Genomic DNA, 18,072 nt, shown 5'->3' with positions numbered 1-18,072 from the left:
AGGGAAAGAGAAGGGAGGGAGGGAAAGGGAAGGAAGGGAGGGAGGGAGGGAAAGGGAAGGGAGTAAGGAAGGAGAGAAGAAAGAAAAAGAAAGAAAGAAGGAAGAGAGAAAGAAAGAAAAAGAAAAGAAAAAAGATAGAAAGGGAAGAAAGAAAGAGGAGAGAAGGAAGGAAGGAAGGAAGGAAGGGAGGGAGGGAGAGAAAGGGAAGGGAGGGAGGGAAAGGGAAGGGAGGGGGGAGGGAAAGAGAAGGGAAGGAGGGAAAGGGAAGGGAGGGAAGGAGGGAAAGGGAAGGGAGTAAGGAAGGAGAGAAGAAAGGAAGAAAGAAAGAAAGAAAGAAAGAAAGAAAGAAAGAAAGAAAGAAAGAAAGAAAGGGAGGGAGGGAGAGAGGGAGGGAGGAAGGAAGGAAGAAAGAAAGAGAAAAAGAAAGAAAGAAAAGAAAAAAGATAAATAGAAAGAAAGGGAAGAAAAAAGAGAGAGAGGGAGGGAGGGAGGATGGAAGGAAGGAAGGAAGCAAGCAAGCAAAAAATCAAAATGCTAGCTATGGCAGAATTTTGTGGAATTTTTTTCATGAAATCAAAAGCACCTTCAGTAAACTTCACTTTAAAACTATGATAATTTTACTTCCTTGGTCACCATACTATTTCTATAAAATAGTTGAGCCTTGAGAGTCTGAAGAGTAAAGCCTGGGCGGATGCAAGTTGATTACAGCACATGAAGCATGTTGAAAGCTGATGGCAACATTTTGCCTCATCAAAGAATATGCTTGGCTCTGAACTTCTCATTTGGAAAGGACTTACAGGTGACCCCGGCTTGGCAGCCCAGCTTTGAATATCTAGTAGCCTCTGATATGTCTGTGCTTCTGAGACTTGGAGATTGAATCACTGTCTCAAGTGGTTAGAGAATCTGTAAGAACTCAGGACACAAACTCAGCTGTCCACTCACAAGACACAGGCTAAGATTTGTACAGAAGAAAAGCCTGGGTCCTGGGAGATGACAAGCTACCTGAGGACTGTAGCTACTCTTCATTAGAGTTTTCTAACTCTTTACTTCACTTTTTATTATTGCTCTTTGGTTTGTAAAAAAAAAAAAAGTAATGCATAGGTCTGCTCAAAACAACCTGGTCCTGGTTCTAGCTTCAAAAATCAAAAAGGAAATTCATTTTCAGATACAATCCAGGAAGAGAGTTAATCCATTTTTGTAGCACAAGAAACAAGGATTCTGTAAGTGTCTGTAATCATTATAAATATTAGATAATTATTAAGCATTTATTATGAGCCTTGCACCATGCTAACCAATTACATGTACCATATTAGTCCTCTTAGCTACATGTAGGAGGAGTTCTCTTTATTATACACAGTATAGAGAAAAATTCAGCACAGAATGATTGTGTAACTTGCTCAAGGCAAGTATGTTCACAAATAAAATTAAATTAAAAAAAAGAGTTACACTATGGCAGAGCTGATTCAAAACTGCTCTTTTATCTTGATTGGTAAAAAACCAAGTGACAGGCTAAGATTTCCTTTTTTAAAAAAAATGAAAAGAAAGAAAAGAAAAAAATCCAGACAGGTGCTGGTGGCTCACGCCTATCATTCTAACAATTTAGGAGGCCAAGATCTAAGGATCACTGTTCAAAGCCTACTCAAGAATTTTATCTGCAATTAACTACCATAATGCCAGAAATGAGGCTGTGGCTTAAGTGGCAGAGCTCTAACCTTGAACAAAAAAACAAAAACAACTAAAAAACAGCACCTAGTCCCGAGTTCAAGCCCCAGGAACAACACAGAAAAAAAAAAATCCAGGTAAAATTTTGTTTCTTATTTAAGATTTCTTAAATAAGTTTTTAACTCTTCTCAAATCATATTTCTTGAAACAATAAAATATAACAACCTATTATAATTATAATGAACTACTTTCAGTCATTAATAAAAATGCCAAAGAGAATGAAGGTTAAAACGGGTAAATCTCTACATAAGATAGCAAAAGAACAAAAAGAATGGGAAAAAAAATCATCATTCAGACAAATATTTTAGTAGTAGTCCATTTAGCATGGGTCACCATCACTGGAGAACAGGTCATTAAAATTGACTAACAAAAATGAGATCTTCACAGTGGGCCATAATACAATATCCCTGGTGTCATCATACATCATACATCTGTACACGGAGAAAAATGACCACCAGAGAACAGAACAAAATGACAGCTGATTCACAGCAAGGACAAGAGACCTCACATAAAACCACTGTGCCAGCACCCGGCTCTCAGACATCAGCCAACACAACTCTGAGAGAATACATCTATTGCTTGTCCTACTAGCCAGCATTATTTTGTTATGGTAAACTGAGCAATCAAATAAACCAGTGTTTTTGTCAAAGAAAGAGGAAGCCAGACTGGGACGAACTGGGAGTTTCACTCAAGCTCAGAACTTCTGTAAGTATAGAATAATTTGAGAGAAAAAAGTTTTAGAGAAAAAAAATGTTTAAGTAAGAGACAAAAAGTGGGAGTCCAAGGGCTAGAAAAACAATCTCAAGCGTGAGGAAACATGATTATTTTCACTTGAGTCATGTCCATTTTCAAAACCAGGATTGGATGAAAACCTGTGTCCTGTTCATTGAAGCTTCTTCTCTCTCTACCCCCTTCACTCTTCCCATCCTCTCTCTTCCTTAACATTCACTCCTTCCCAGCGCTTACTGTGGCCAGCCTTGTTTACTTCAATGGAGGAAAGATTGGCTGATAAAACTATAGAGAAATGGGTTAACTGGCAGAAACCCTGGTATTCTCACTAGACTATCTCTCCTTCACATCAACAACTCATATGAGGCATTAGGTTGCAGGACACAGAGGTGCAGGACACATAGCAAGGTATCAACTAAACAGCGACTTTCGGCTAGCCCATATTACCTGAACACCACACTGACTTCTCTTCTTGTCAATGGAGTGAAATCCAACAGTATCCTGGGCTGGAATATTCTCTTATTCTCTCCCCCATGGCCAAGCTCCACTGAGCAGCAGTCAGCAGCTGACTGGCCTTTATGCCAGGAAAAGCCATCCTTTTCTTTGGCCTCATCATTTACCACCTGCCCTTGCTTTCCTTTAGATCTTAATGACCTCTACTTTTCACAAGAAGTTTGCCTCTTGCTTTTGTCCCTTTAGAAAATGCCAGATAACTTGAAAAAATGCATATAATTTAGATAAAAAATAAAAATTGATCTGTGTGTGTGTGTGTCTGTGCGTGCATGTGTGTCCCATTGGCATGCACCAGATTGTACTCAATGGCAGGAATTTCCCAAGGGAACATAACCTCCAGATACTGCTACAAAAGCTTTATTCCCCACACTCTGCAAATTATTTAATTTAAACACTGCTTGATATGACTCTCTGAGGAGAACAGTGTTTTCCCAGATCCATTTTTAAGCTGTTGATATGTATATGCATGTGTGGGTAGAGGACAGGCCTTGCAAATGCATCCGTTGACTGCTGCAGGATCTATGCAAAAGCTTCAGATTACAAAACCAGAGGCTAAAACAGCCCGTTAAAGTCAGGGGGGGAAATGATGAAATGCATAGGCAATTCTTTCTCTTTGGGGGAAAAGAGGAAAGCTAGGCAAATGTTCAGCTGTCTTTCTCTCTAAGGTCTCACCCCTAGACACAGTATTTTTTAAGAGAAATTTAATTTTTTTAAAAGTGTGTGTGTGTATGTGAGTGAGTGTGTGTGTGTGTGTGTGTGTGTGTGTTTTCAGGTAAGATCACACACCCTGGTTCATTTCTCAATGAGCAACTCATTGATACAGGTGAAGAGTCAGTTATCAGCATTGGGCAGGATTGTATCATGCAACCAAGAAAGTAATTTAAAATCTTCCTTTAATTCTGCTCCTTCTACCCACTTAACTTCTGCTTTTCTATTTTCTATCCTCGGAACAAGATACCTGGTAAAGCAAATCTTGAGTGTCCTATTGTGAATACTGCCATAGTTCATCATGAAAATAATCTTGACATTTTTCAAGAATTTGGTGCTGGATCCCATCAGCAGATTCCAACAGATTTTTCCTCTAGATAGAATTCTCTTACATTAAGCTTTTTGAGCAGAAGAGCTAACTCCACCACGGTGCACACTGTGCAGACAAAGCCCACACTGTTACCTTGGCTAAATCATTTCCAAAGCAAATAGGCATTAGCCAATAGTTTCAATATTAATTTACTCTCTTCACTTCTTCACCAGAGCAAGCAAAAGGCTGCAAGCCCTCTTTCAACCCTTCCCTGGTCGTCCTTTAATGCTCTCTGTGTGTGGTACCTCCTGCTTTGGGAAGGTGAACACCTTCCTCACATGAGCCTAGTTATTTATTGACATAAGCTTGCATGCTGGGGTGTTATCACCTTAATGCATTATTCAAAATCCCCTGTATCTGCCCTGCACTTTTGCCTTATCCTATGCATCCTGGAGGAAGAAGTTATTTCCAAAGCTGGCAGGGCACCTGAAATCATCCTAAACAAGTGCCACTGACCCCAGAGTTAGTCCCTTTCTTCCCACTATCCAGAAATGTGTTTGCCTGGAGGCCCATCCACACCCCTCTCAAAGCACAGGCTCTGGACTAAGAAGAACACAGTCTGAGAGATAGTCCCCAAGTGTATAGCAAGTGAGCATTTAGGTTGGAAAAAGTCTTAAAAGTGAGAAAAAAATATCACCATTATTACCTTAAATGTCCACTTCTAGAGTAGCCATCAGAGGTTTTCAGCGAAGCAATAGTCTGAAGTTTCTATAATTCAAACAACAACAACAAAAAAAAAAACAGCTTTAGAATTTTTTCCTCCAATGAGGCCAGGAAAGGTTTGTAGGGTGGCAGGGAAGAGCAGAGTGGGACTCTGAAGAAGGATCATGGAAAAGGCTTTGTCACATGGAGAAAAGAAGGAAAGAAAGGAACCTAAAAACTTGGAAGCACCTTGGAGAAAATCAAAAGGAGAAAGAGGATGAAAAATGAGGGAGCAGGCAGTTTCTAGAAGAGGAAGAAAGTAAAAGACAGGCATTGAGAAGAGAGAGTTACAAGATCAGCTGGATTAGAAAGTTAATTCAGACAGAAGTAATTCTGGGAAACTGCCTTTAATCCTTCCCCCGCCCCAACTGACTGCTTCTTCTGATGAACTGATTAAATTAACTAGGTTTTTTTTTTTTTTTTTTTCCAGTCATGGGGCCTGAGATCTGGGCCTGGGCGTTGTCCCTCAGCTCTTCAGCTCAAGGCTAGCACTCTACCACTTGAGCCACAGCGCCACTTCTGGCTTTTTCTGCTTATGTGGTGGTGAGGAATCGAACCCAGGGCCTCATGCATGCAAGGCAAGCACTCTACCACTGAGCCACCTTCCCAGCCCCTAGTTTTTTTTGTGTTTTTTTTTAATGACGTGTGGAAACAGAGAAAATTAAGTGCATATGCTATACTCAGATCCAGGTAAACTGGACACTGTTTTAAACACATTAACAACATGGCCAGCCTAAAAGTTATACATGCATCCACACACAGGTACATACGTGGGGTAATGCTAAATTTCCCCCAAGAAGTGTCATCATAGTCCCTCAGAACATTTGCAAGCATAGTACTTAATATAGAACGTCTCTTCTGGTTTGCATAAAATAAACAACTGAGAAGCAAAATCATGAATATAGGGAAACATGGACAAAAGTGGTGCACAGGTGCAAAGGAGTGGTAAGAGCTTCAAAGCTGAACTAGCCACACTTCATCGTGTATTATTTTTCAGAGCAAATACATTTATGTTTGTGAGCAACAGTGACATATATCACACAGTGTATATTCTTAGTTTTCCACTTTTTGTGATCCAAAAACTCTGTCTTTGGAAAGCATTTTGTGGTCCATACAATAACTATGCCATATAACTGTGCCAGTATTCTTTATCAGCATTATTTCTAACTGTCAAGAGCTCCTGCCTGCAATAACTACATCAAAGTCCGACAACACGATACCAAAAAGTAGGTATCAGAAGGTCACTGGTACCATTTGGACTTGTTAATAAATGTGGGATTCTAGCAGAAGCTTTGTTCATGCAGTTTGAGTCCACCGAGCAATAATTCCTCCTTTTTTTATAAACATAAAGACATGAATTATTAAAAAATTAAAGACATTTAGAATAATGGTCTTCCACACGCAAAGTATTTATTTCAACTTTCATCATTCATAGTTTATTGCATTGATTTTTTTTCATCAGTTTACTTAGTATTAGGCTTCCACTGAACTCATCAATAAGAAATGAATTTTGGTAACTTTCAAATCCACTATATTATTTTCCTTTTATTTGTAGTGAATTTTTCTTCCCTCCATGGTATTACTGCAATAAGTCAGTCATTATTTCTTTATGTTTTCCCTTCTTACTTTCGTATTTCATTTCCCTTTACAGCACATCTTGTGATCACAAAGAAAACAGAGACACTTATTTCTTTTAACAGTTGAAATTGCTGCAAGTGATTTAGCTGTCATTTAATTTGATTCCTCTCTTCTGTCTGTGGAGAAATATGTTTAATGTACTGGAAATTATGTTAATAAGAAAAAGCATTATCTCATTTAATGAAATAAATATACAAATATTTCAAAATAAAATAAAGAGGCAATCTTCACAGAGTAAAACGTCTCTTATGGTTTGCATAAAATAAACAAATGAGAAACAAAATCATGAATATATTGAAACATGGACAAAGTGATGCATATGTGCAAAGGAGAGGTAAAAGCTTCATAACTGAATTAGCTACACTTAATCCTGTATTATTTTTCCAAAGAATACATTTTATTTTTCTGAGCAATAGTGACATATATCAAGGATTAAAATATTGTTTTTACATTTTCAATCACCTCAACAGTAATCATGTTATTTTGTTGGAATAGACCCTCAGGTTTTGAAGTTTCCTTTGTATTTTTCCCTTCTCTTTCAATTGGTCTTTCAATGATTGCTATTGCTCAAATTAATAATTATCAGCAATCTCATTGAAAACATGACCAACAAGCCATGCAACTATAAGAAAGGTTAGAATTCCTTTGATTTTGCTAATCAAAACAGAGTCAATGAACTCATTCCAAAGCTTTTATATATTAAAATTTATCTACGGCACAAAAAGGTTAAATAAATATTGTTAGTGATTTGAGCTAAACTTGAAGCAATTATGTAATAAAAGCATGACCACAGTAACAGAAACACATAATTAGCAATTTAATTACTGGCATGAAGACAAGCTAAAGATGTCAATAAAAAAAAATCTTTAGTGACAAGCGGATTTTACTCCTTTCCCTGCAATTTGAAAGCAATGTAAACCACCTGATAAGCAAAACCATTCTGACATAAAAAGCCTACCTCTCCACAAAATGAAATATTCAATTTAAAATATTTTTATTTCATATCATTGCATAGTGAATCATTTCATTTTCTTCACTTAGATTAGCACTTTCTCTTCTCTGAGAATACAATATTTCCAGTCAGCAAGTAAAGAACATTACATTGTTTTAAATGGGCTAAAGTAGCAGGTGTTCTTCGTTTCAATTTCATTTTTCCAACTTCAATAACATGTTTGAGAGCAATGCATTCTAAGTCTCCTAGCTTTTCTCCTAACTTGAACCAAAGAAATACACATAAACCTCCAAGTCTTTTAAAAGGAGACAAATGTGAACTATGGTAGAAATTGTGGCACTAATTAGGCATTGCTCTAGATCTTTCCTGTTTCTTCCCTCTCTTTCTCTGTATTTAGAGCTAGAGGTGGGAAGCGAACAAGGAAAAACGAGTGAGATGACTTTGTTGTGAAATAGTCCACTTGTATTTTTTTCATCACAATGCAGTCCTGAACTAGTCTTCTTAAAGTATTCAATGCAGCCTCAGCACCTTATGTGGCACTGGTATTTAACCAGAAAACATAAAACAGATACCTCAAGATAGAGCAAAAATAAAGAAGTTTCCATCTCGTGACAAAAAATGAATCATTTTGTCTGGTGTTCAATAGCCACTTGTATAAGTCCAGTACATAGAATGAAATCATGAAAACTAGACTTGTTAAGAAGTCAGGCCTATAAATACCCTTGGGGCATGATGGAATATACTTTAAAAAATAAACTCTAACAACTAAGAACATAATAAATATTAATTTCCAGTAGCATTTCCTTTTATACTGGAGCCTGCTGGTTCTGATCATTCTGACATACAGTCAAATCAAGTATTCTAGCTAAATACTTCAGTCATGAGTAATATGTAAATACATATATATGTTCCAAATTTTACATATTTTTCTAATGTTTTTATTGTAAAAATACTGTACAGAGGGGTTACAGTTACATGAGCAAGGTAATGAGTAAATTTCCTATCAAGCATTGTTATCTCCTCCTTTGTTTTTCCTCTACCCTCCCTTCTCTCCCACCTCCACTACACACCCTGCCCCCACTTCCCCCCCACCCCCCCACCCCAGCTTAAATTGTACTGTTTGTTTTTCAACATAGTATCTTGTGCATCTCATTGTTACAATGGGTCAACCTGTATCCCTATTTAAACATTTTGAAATGGAGAATACATTTAAAAGTATATTTCACTGGGCTCAAACTTGATAAATATGGAAAAAAGCAAACAATTACAAGATTCCATTTGAAACCTCTAGCTAGTGTAGTGTCTAGTAGAATCTCTATTTCCATACTTCTTTGAATTAGAACTCCTTCCCTTACTTTAGTAAATAGTTCCTGCTCCAGAGAAATTTTGATCACTGTTCATTATATATCACTAATCAGCTTCTCTATTGTTGTTTTAACTGTAAACCTAAGGTTACTTGAATTTTTAATTGTATTTGTATGTGCTTCCAGTTTATCTTCTTTCCATGGTCCAGATATAGTCCAGATAAAAGGAGTTGACAGGAGCCTTGTTAATTTTAAGAAAAAAATGTTAACTTATAAAGCTCCATGAAGACCTCTATACTAGCCATGATGAGAGTTGAATAGGTCTCTAAAAGCATGGAGTCTCATGAAGAAGCTGCTGTATCCACAGGTAATGTTGCACCATAATCAAGTGTGGTCATGATGAATGCCATGTGTCAGCTGACATGAATGCAGGAAAGCTCACTGAATAAAGGGGCACAGAGACTTTGTAATGAACATCCATTCTATTGGTGGGCACTACGGAAAGAACATCTTAATGACTTAAAACATCTCCTGTTTCATGTATTTAGCAGATAATCGGCCCCTAAACCAACCAAAGGACAAAACTGAAACTCCAAGAAACTAAATGATTTCTCAAGCACAAATGTATCAACATAGTGACTGGATCGGAGTTTTTTTGATGAAGAAGGAAGCATTAGAATGAAGACATGATCAAGAAGTCAAGTAGAGAGGAAGAGGAGGGACTGGATCTATATGTAAATGACTTTGGTGGGTTGCTAACCTAAGGAGAGCAGCAAGAGCCAATAGGTGGGAAATAAGGTTGAGAACAATGGACAACTGGAAGTTCTGTAGGTAGAGATGTAGACATTTTCTAAACAGAATAGTGACCTAAGGAATGCAGAGTGAAGCACTGATTGCAAAGGTGGGCATGTAAAGGTTGAAGGTGAAGGCCATTGGTGTCTCCTCACCTGAGTGCAGCCCGCCCCCAGCTGTAGGAAGAGGTGGCTGTGAAAGGCTGGGTCCTCGCTACAACTTAACCTTGTAGGATCCTTAACCTTGTCCTTCATGTTGTCCTTAAGCATGTAGGATCCACTTCACTGAGGAGGCTAAAACTCACACCTCCAGCCATTCATGCAAGGACTGCCTGACACAGGAGGAAGAAAAACAGAAGCCACTTCCTTTGATTTAAGAGAAATCAAGTTGTGAAATGAGCACTTGCTAGACTCTAGTTGAGCTCATGTACCTGCCCTGCTTCCAATTTCCCTTTCTTCTCTTTAGTGAATTCTTACTTGAGTGCAAGCAGGTGGTGTGCACCTTCCTCCCCTTGGAGAAAGAAGGCCTGATGCTAACAGGTGACAGAAACCTTATGCAACTCACAAGAAAATAATCGGTACCCAGAAAAGGCAGCCAAGGCATGCCTAGAGTCCATCTATGGTATTTGTTTGTTTTTGTCAGGTTGGTCTTAATTGTTCAAAGAATGCAGTTCAGATGGCATTCTGGATGCAATTTGTAATTCAGCCACTGTAGACTACACACGAAATACAAGAAAACCTTCACTGCAGATGGATGTGAAAAAAAAAATGACCCTTTGACAGTATCCCACTGGACATTCTGATTTTTCCTATCTAAATCCCATTTGAGTTTCACAGCTAATCAAATCATTAACTTCCACTTCTCACCTAACATGAAACACAATCCCACTATGATTAAACAAACAGGCAACACAACAAGCACAAAAAAAAAAATCTTAAATTTAGCTGGGCACCAATGGCTCATGCCTGTAATCCTAGTTACTCAGGAGGCTGAGATCTGAGGATCGCATTTCAAAACCAGCTGGAGCAAGAATGTTCCTGAGACTCTTATCTCCAATAAACTACTAGAAAACTGGAACTGGTGTTGTAGCTTGAGGTAGAGCACTCATCTTGAGCTGAAGAGCCGAGGGACAGCGCCCAGGCCCAGAGTTCAAGCCCCACGATGGACAAAAAAAAAAAATCTTAAATTTATATCTATGTAAGTTGCAAAATGACAAAAAGCATAATATTGTATAACATTGAGAATTTTAAAAATGATAAATGTTTCTTTGAAAAATATTATTATTTGTCCAGGTACCAGGGGCTCATGCCTGTACAATAATCCTAGCTACATAGGAAACTTATATCTGAGGGTGTCAGTTTGAAGCCAACCTGGGCAGGAAGTCCATGAGACTCTTATCTCTAACATATTACCAAAACACCAGAAATGGAGCTGTGGCTTAAGTAGTAGAGCACTAGCCTTGAGCAAAAGAAGCTTAGGGATAGCACCCTGAGTTCAAGCTCAAGGACTGGCACACACACATACACAGACACACAGACACACACACACACACACAAATATTATAGTCATATTTATCTGGCACCTCAATATAATGCCACAGTCACTTGACATATGAAATACATTGATGTTTTCTGCTATTGCCTTTGGAGACTCTAGGCCAGATTTCCTATTCTCTCAAAAAAAAAACCCTGGTGAAATTAAGGTTATAATTGGCACAAAAAAAAGAAGTTTGTTTAACAAATGTACAGATGTGTAAATTCTGTTGTACCATTTTAATAGTTTCATAATGAGTGAAAGGGAAGAGTATGAACCTGCAAGATATATAAGGACATCATTCCCAAACCAAATTAATGAACTGAAGTTTCATTCCCCCCACCCCTTTAAGTTTTAGCAAGTATGTAAGTTAGTGTAACAAGTTAAAGTTAGAAGAAATAGAAAAGGGAAGACAAACATTTCCGGTTCCTCATGCAGGAAGCAGGAGTTTTCTTTCTTAATGAGAATCCTTGTTTCATGAAAACTTTCTTAAAAAAAATGATCCTCATCTCATTCTCACTTTATCCCTCTTTTCCGAATATCAATAACTGCAGACTAGCCCATCTATCTTCTTACTGTGTGGTTTGGTGAAGAATTCGTGTTTTACGCGCATACCCTGCCTGTGTGATACGATCGATTACTTATAAAAATGAATAGAGATGTCAAGAAAATACTACTAAACTGGAACTGGTGTAACCAGGCAAGACTGGTGATAGATTCCGGGGCCCCACCTGGATTTAGATTGGAAGACCTGTCAGGACTCTAAGTTCTGCACCTACCATGGGTAACTTTGACACAGGCATCTTACAGACCAGGCTGTGAATTACCTCTAACAAACTCACACTATCTCTGAACTACCTTTGGGTCCATCATCTTCCTCCACTTCTCTTCTTGTATGGTCAGGTCAGTAGGACTAAGTAGAGACACAATGTCCCAAAAGGCAAATGAGGTTTGTGTGGCAGGACAAATGTAATGGAGGTTTTTAAATCTGGGCTCAGAAATTTATAGTTTTAAGAAATGCAGGTTTGACTCTTCTGTAGGCACAAGGAACCGCCTAATTCCTTCTAAAACAGTCATGCCCACCTTGAAATTCTTTCCCTTATGGAAGGCAAACACCAAATCAACAGAGTAAGTCTTGGATATGGACATTTTTATTCTTGAAATAAATACAGCCGCCAAATTCCCCTGAGTAAATAGGAGCCCTCACATTAGATCGTACCATTTGGAGATTGGATTTGGTTCATTTTTTACAAGGATGTATTTAAAAATTGAATAATCTTTGTCTACCGAAGTATACAGTTAGCTAGCTATAATCAGAATTGTATTACTTATTTTACCTCAAAATAATAAACAACAGGAAATAATATTTTTCCTTCCATCTGGAACTAGTTAATCCCACTTCAGCATCATATAAGATACATAATTCTATATAAAAAGGAGTAAGCTGCCTATAATCCTAACTATTGAGGAGGCTGAGAACTGAGGGTGCTGGTTCAAAACCATGTGGGGCAGAGACTCATCTCTAATTAACCACCAGAAAGCCATAAGTGGAGCTGTGGCTCAGATGGTAGAGTGCTAGCCTTGAGCATAAAAGCTTAGAGATGGATCCCAAGCCCTGAGTTCAAGACCCGGGACTGGCACACACACACACACACACACACACACACACACAAGGAGTGAACCAAAACTCAGTTTCACTTATTTTTAGTGAAACAATATATTTTTAATATTTAAGGTATCCCATATATTTTTAATATGTTAAAATATATTTCTATATTTCTTTTTATTTTTAATATAAAGAATTAGGACTACTCCAATATATTGTAATAGTAATGTCAAAGATGCCATAAAAGAGGCAGGCCATAGCATACTGAAATGCAAGATAAATTAATTCTGAAATGTTTTCCCCAAAACACTATCTCTGCAGAAGCATCGAGAAGCTGAGCTACAAATGGCTTGTATACTTGTGGTTGTCTGGAGAGAAGCAACACAAAGAAAGGTGCTGCTTTTTTTTTTCTCTTTAATTGAATGTAATCCAACAAAGATTTGGCAGACTACATATTTAAAAGGTTGGGAATGCATGCAGAAACTGATTCATTCACACTGTTGTGAATCATTTAGCACACACTTCAAAGGGAGTTTAGCTCCTTAGTCTCTGCCTCCTACTTCCTAAGAAAGGCTGTTAATCAAAATGAGGACTCTTAGATGCAGCCCCGGGAGCAGGACAAAGGGATGGGGATGAAGAAATGCTGTGTGGAATGCTTTTCCTCCTCTAAGGGCAGTTTGGATTGATTCACTTGGGGGTTGTTATTTTGAGGGGGCAAAGTTTAATGCAGTAGCATCACAAAATTAATATACAAATTCTCAGACTGCAATCTCTATCACTATGGCAGAAAAACAACAGCAAATCCCATATTAAAATATGCTTCTGGATCTGCCCAAGTCAAAATGTATACACTATTTCATTTAAATTCAGCTCTCTTCAGAATTATAAAATGATAGAAGAGTCCAGGGGAAAGGGGTTCAGTGATGAAGTAGTTCATTATACTTCATTAGCATACATGAGGCCCTGGGTTTTATCCCCAGTACTACAGAGAGAGACAGAGAGAGAGAGAGACAGAGAGAGATAAGAGAGAGGGAGGTGGAGGGAGAGAGACAGAGAGAAACAGAGAGATTATAGAGAAGTCAGTTTTGCACACCATGTAACCCTACTAGTCAGGAAGTTGAGGCAGAAGGATAGAAAGTTCAAAGCCAGCCTACACTACACAGCAAGACTGGATCAACAACAGCAACAAAAGACTATAAAGTGAAGGGCAACATTGCTATAAATTATCTAAATTAAACCATCAGTAGCATGTCTTTGGATTATGAAAGAAAACTATACATCTTTAAAGAAAAAATTACAGAAAATTAAAGAAATAATCATAAAAGCCCCCAATTCAGGAATAGACTTTAAACCAGTGCATTCCCATATAGGCCACTGCACAAACCAATGCTCACACATCCATACACAAGCACAAACCATAAACATACACACAGAGACACTCATAGGCAAGCACCATGTTCACAGGAACCAAAGTAATAGCTGCATGAGGTCATGACATTTGCTAGATTTCTTCTATTCTGAAAGACCCTGCAAATGTACTCGTAATTTAAAATAAAAGATGATAAATTGCTAGCTAACTGGAATATGCAAGTGATAAATTGTTAGCAGCTAGGGTTGATAAATGGTATTTTGAAATTAAAATTTTAAAATATGTGGAATAAATACATAGTCATTGTCTGATAGATGGGCATAAACAAATGTAGATGTTTATAAAAGTAAGGTAAGAGGAGCTAGAGCACAGGTTGGGTCTTGGGGGCCTGCTCACACACTCTCCTGACATCCTTCGCTCACTATGCCCAGCCACTATGCTCATAGGTAAACTAACATGTTTGGACCCATTACCAAGAAAGCCCAATCCCAGCATCATTGAAATACTGATGTACTATTAACCTCACATTCCTCTAGAAAAACAGAGCAATGGATGGGAAAGGTGAGGAGAAGAAATTCATATTTTCAAATTCTGCAGCAGCAGAGAACAATTTAGGTAACCGATTACTTTAAAAATCACTATTTTGGCAATACTGGGTATTGAACCCAGGGTCTTGTACATGTTAGGCAAGTGATCTACCACTGAACTAAATCCCCATCTCTTACATTTTGATTTGAGATGAATAATATATACTACCGGTGCTCATTTTAATCTCTCCATTCTGGAAACCAACAAAAACCGTGACAGAAAAATAGCTGGCTGTGCTATCTGGCCTACAGTAATTCTTTATCTTACAACACTGAGTTGGGACTCCAGTATGTCTGACTTACTATATTTTTAGTTGAACTCTCATACCCAGCCTATTACTGCTGTCACTTTGGAGATGGTGAGGGAGTGAACACAGCAGATGGGTAACTTGCCTGGCTATGGGCTTTTCCAACATCTCGCCCATTCTTGCTGAAAAATCCAAGGCAGTGGGTTATACATCCCGAGCAGGCATTGTTTTAATATTCATGATTCACCCATGTAACAGCCTAGAACCACAGCCAAGACATTGCTGCTGTAAGGCAGAAGGGTTGATTTCTCACCTTTAGTCAGTCTAGCATGAGTTCACACTCAAAGTTGTTCTTAGTTTTGTAAGCAATAAATGGGAATGATAGCATCTTACCTGACAAAGTTCTGACCCAGGATCAGAGAGTGTCTGTTCTCAAATCTCAGTCATTTGTCCTGGTGTCTTTGGAAAAAAAGCTACAAACAGGGATCTCATAACATGGATGCTCCTCCCTTCCTATGTATAATTAATTTTCATTTGGCAACTTAGGACTACAATTGTGAGTGCTGAAAAACTGATTCTGCCTTACAGACTCAGAATGAATGTGGCTGTTGTTTAATTTAAAACAGTGGTTCTTCGCCTAGACTGCACAATTAGAATCACCTGGGGAGATTTCAACAACCATCCATGCCCAGGTCTGATCCCTGGAGATTCCAACTTAATGGGCTGGGGTGGGGCCCAGGCATTGGTATTTTTTCAAGAGTTCCCCAGGTGGCTCTAATGAGCAGCCAGGGTTGAGACCCACTGATTTTACAGCCTGGTATGGCAGCCAAACTCTCACTATAGCCAGGCAGGAGGGTTGATTTCTAACCCATAGATTTACAGGGATTGATACTCTCAGCAAACCGATCTTAGTTTCGTGAGCCATAAAATGGCAATGGCAACATATTATATACCATAGCTAAGGAGTTAAGTGGAAAGTATTTTTCTCATCTCTTCTGGGTATGGGTTGTCCTACAGCTTAACCATTTGGTTTAGGATCCTAGAGAAGGGAAAGTAGGTCATGTGTGTAAAAACATATTATTAGCACTAATTCTTTAAAAAAAAATGTGTTTTCATTTAGACAGGGGGAAACAGATGTATTTGATAAAGATTACCAAATGCTTCTTTAAAATACCGTTTGAATTTCACTTCCACTTCACATTTACTTCATACAGTTTGAGAATTTCAGAGGCAAAGAGGTATCATGCTAAGCATAATAGTACGTCTTTCAATGTGGTAAGCAGGTTTCAACCTCTACCTATGAAATTTGTGCTAGCAGTTTTTTAAAAAAAAAGAGAGAAAAGAAACAAACAAAAACAACCTTGAGAGATATGTCCAAATTCATCATTCGACTTCCCAAGTTAACAGTTACCCTGAAATGGTAACAGAGTGCCATTTGCTTTCATCTTTAAGGAAAGGTATTCCAAATAGTAAAAGCATTCAAAAGCATTTGAACTCCACTGATTATTTTCAGGTTCTCAGTCATTGTAATTGGTAATGGTACAACCGTGAACACCTTGCAGTGAAACTCCATAGTTATGTCATTAAAATCATACATGCCTTTTTGACTTGGTGATACAATGGGTGACATGTTAATTATGTCATATAGAGACATTACATTTTGATATCAGGCAACATTCCTCAGTCTATATCTGTATCTATGATATACCTGAGGTTTTCACAGAGAGCAAGATGAATATAAGAATGATGAGAAGCTCAGACACAATACTTGACCTAAATACATTATGTAGCACTGGGTGTCTGTTAAATAGGTCAGCCTGGGTGCTTAAAACTTATGCAAAACTTATTTCTGCCACACAAGAGAATGTCACTAGTCAAGCCATATAACAGTCAGCTTTCTAGGCAGGAAGAAAATTTTTCTCATCACTGAGAGAAGGGGAAAAAATTCGTTGGCTATACATAAAATATCTTAAGTACTATAGTATGCTTGTCATATGTCTTTAGGCCACAGAAAGTAATAACAGCAATGAGGCTGATGGAATGCTTCACAATTCCAGGATTCATTTAAGTGGATGGGAGTTCTTTGAACACAGAAAAAAATCTTATTCTTTCAGGAAAAGCAAGTGGGATTTTGAAGGTGCACTGATCTCACTACAAACAAAGGCAGATTTTCATAGGATGCAGGCCTCACTGATTGCTTTTGAACAGAAATGACACACAGAAATTACTTCTAAGCAGAGATACGTAGCTGTCTACCTCTACCTCTGCCCTTACTTTGGACAAAGCACTGCTGTTCTTGCTCCATGTGGCTTTGTCTGCTGCCTAAGGTATGTGTGTATCTATTTAAATAACTTCAAATAAACTAAAGGCTCACAAAACTCTCTCCATGTTCAAATGGATAGTATTTAATAGGGCTAAGGGTTCAGCTTGGCCACTAGGCTCTAAAATCATAACCAATGTTTCTCAGAGTGTTATCCTGTGTTATCCCAGGAATCAGCAAAATCCACATCACCTGGGAAATTATTAGAGATGCAAATTATAGCCTCTCTGAGATGCAAGGAATCAGAAACTCTAGCATTCAGTGGGATACAAAGATTTGTGGGTGATCTGGCCCTCCTCTATGGGAACCTCGGAACCAAGCTAGGAATTACTTAGCTTGAGGGAAGAAAAACAGTTCCAACTTAAAACTCTTTTGAATTATCCTTAACAATCAGAGACAATAAAACAAGATAAAGAATAATCCCTAATTTGGTACCAATCTAAGCCAGCCTCTTCCTCCAAATTAACTTTTAATAAACAATGGGCAAGTACAATATTAATAGGAGACCCAAAACCCTTACCAAATTTAATTTGGCCAATATTAAAAGCTCTCCAGGGACTTGTTTGCACCGGAAATATGAATTAAAGCAACGGACTTGTTAAGAAGAAATGAGATAAAGAAAATGAAACCAAACTGCATAGACTACCTATTTAACCTTTAGAGAATAAATATATACATATATATGTATACATACATATATACACAAGGATGTTAATTTGTGGTTAAGTAAAACATACCTTGAAGAATAAACCTTCACAGGTGGGCACTAGGGAATAAAATTTCCCAATCCCCATAGAGTTGCTTGCATAAAAATATATGCTCTAAATTCGAATATTTGGCCCTGATCTGTAGCTCTTACATGCTAAAAGAAAATGATATGCTTCAGACTTCTCACTGAAGGACTGAGTTTTTACCTCTCACCTCATTACCCTTCACACATTCTGAGTAGGTTTAGTTTAATGTATTTGAGTTTCATTTC

Source organism: Dipodomys ordii, unplaced genomic scaffold (assembly GCF_000151885.1).
Source record: "Dipodomys ordii isolate 6190 unplaced genomic scaffold, Dord_2.0 Scaffold37, whole genome shotgun sequence".
NCBI lineage: Eukaryota > Metazoa > Chordata > Mammalia > Rodentia > Heteromyidae > Dipodomys > Dipodomys ordii.
Note: the sequence above shows the minus strand (reverse complement) of the source record.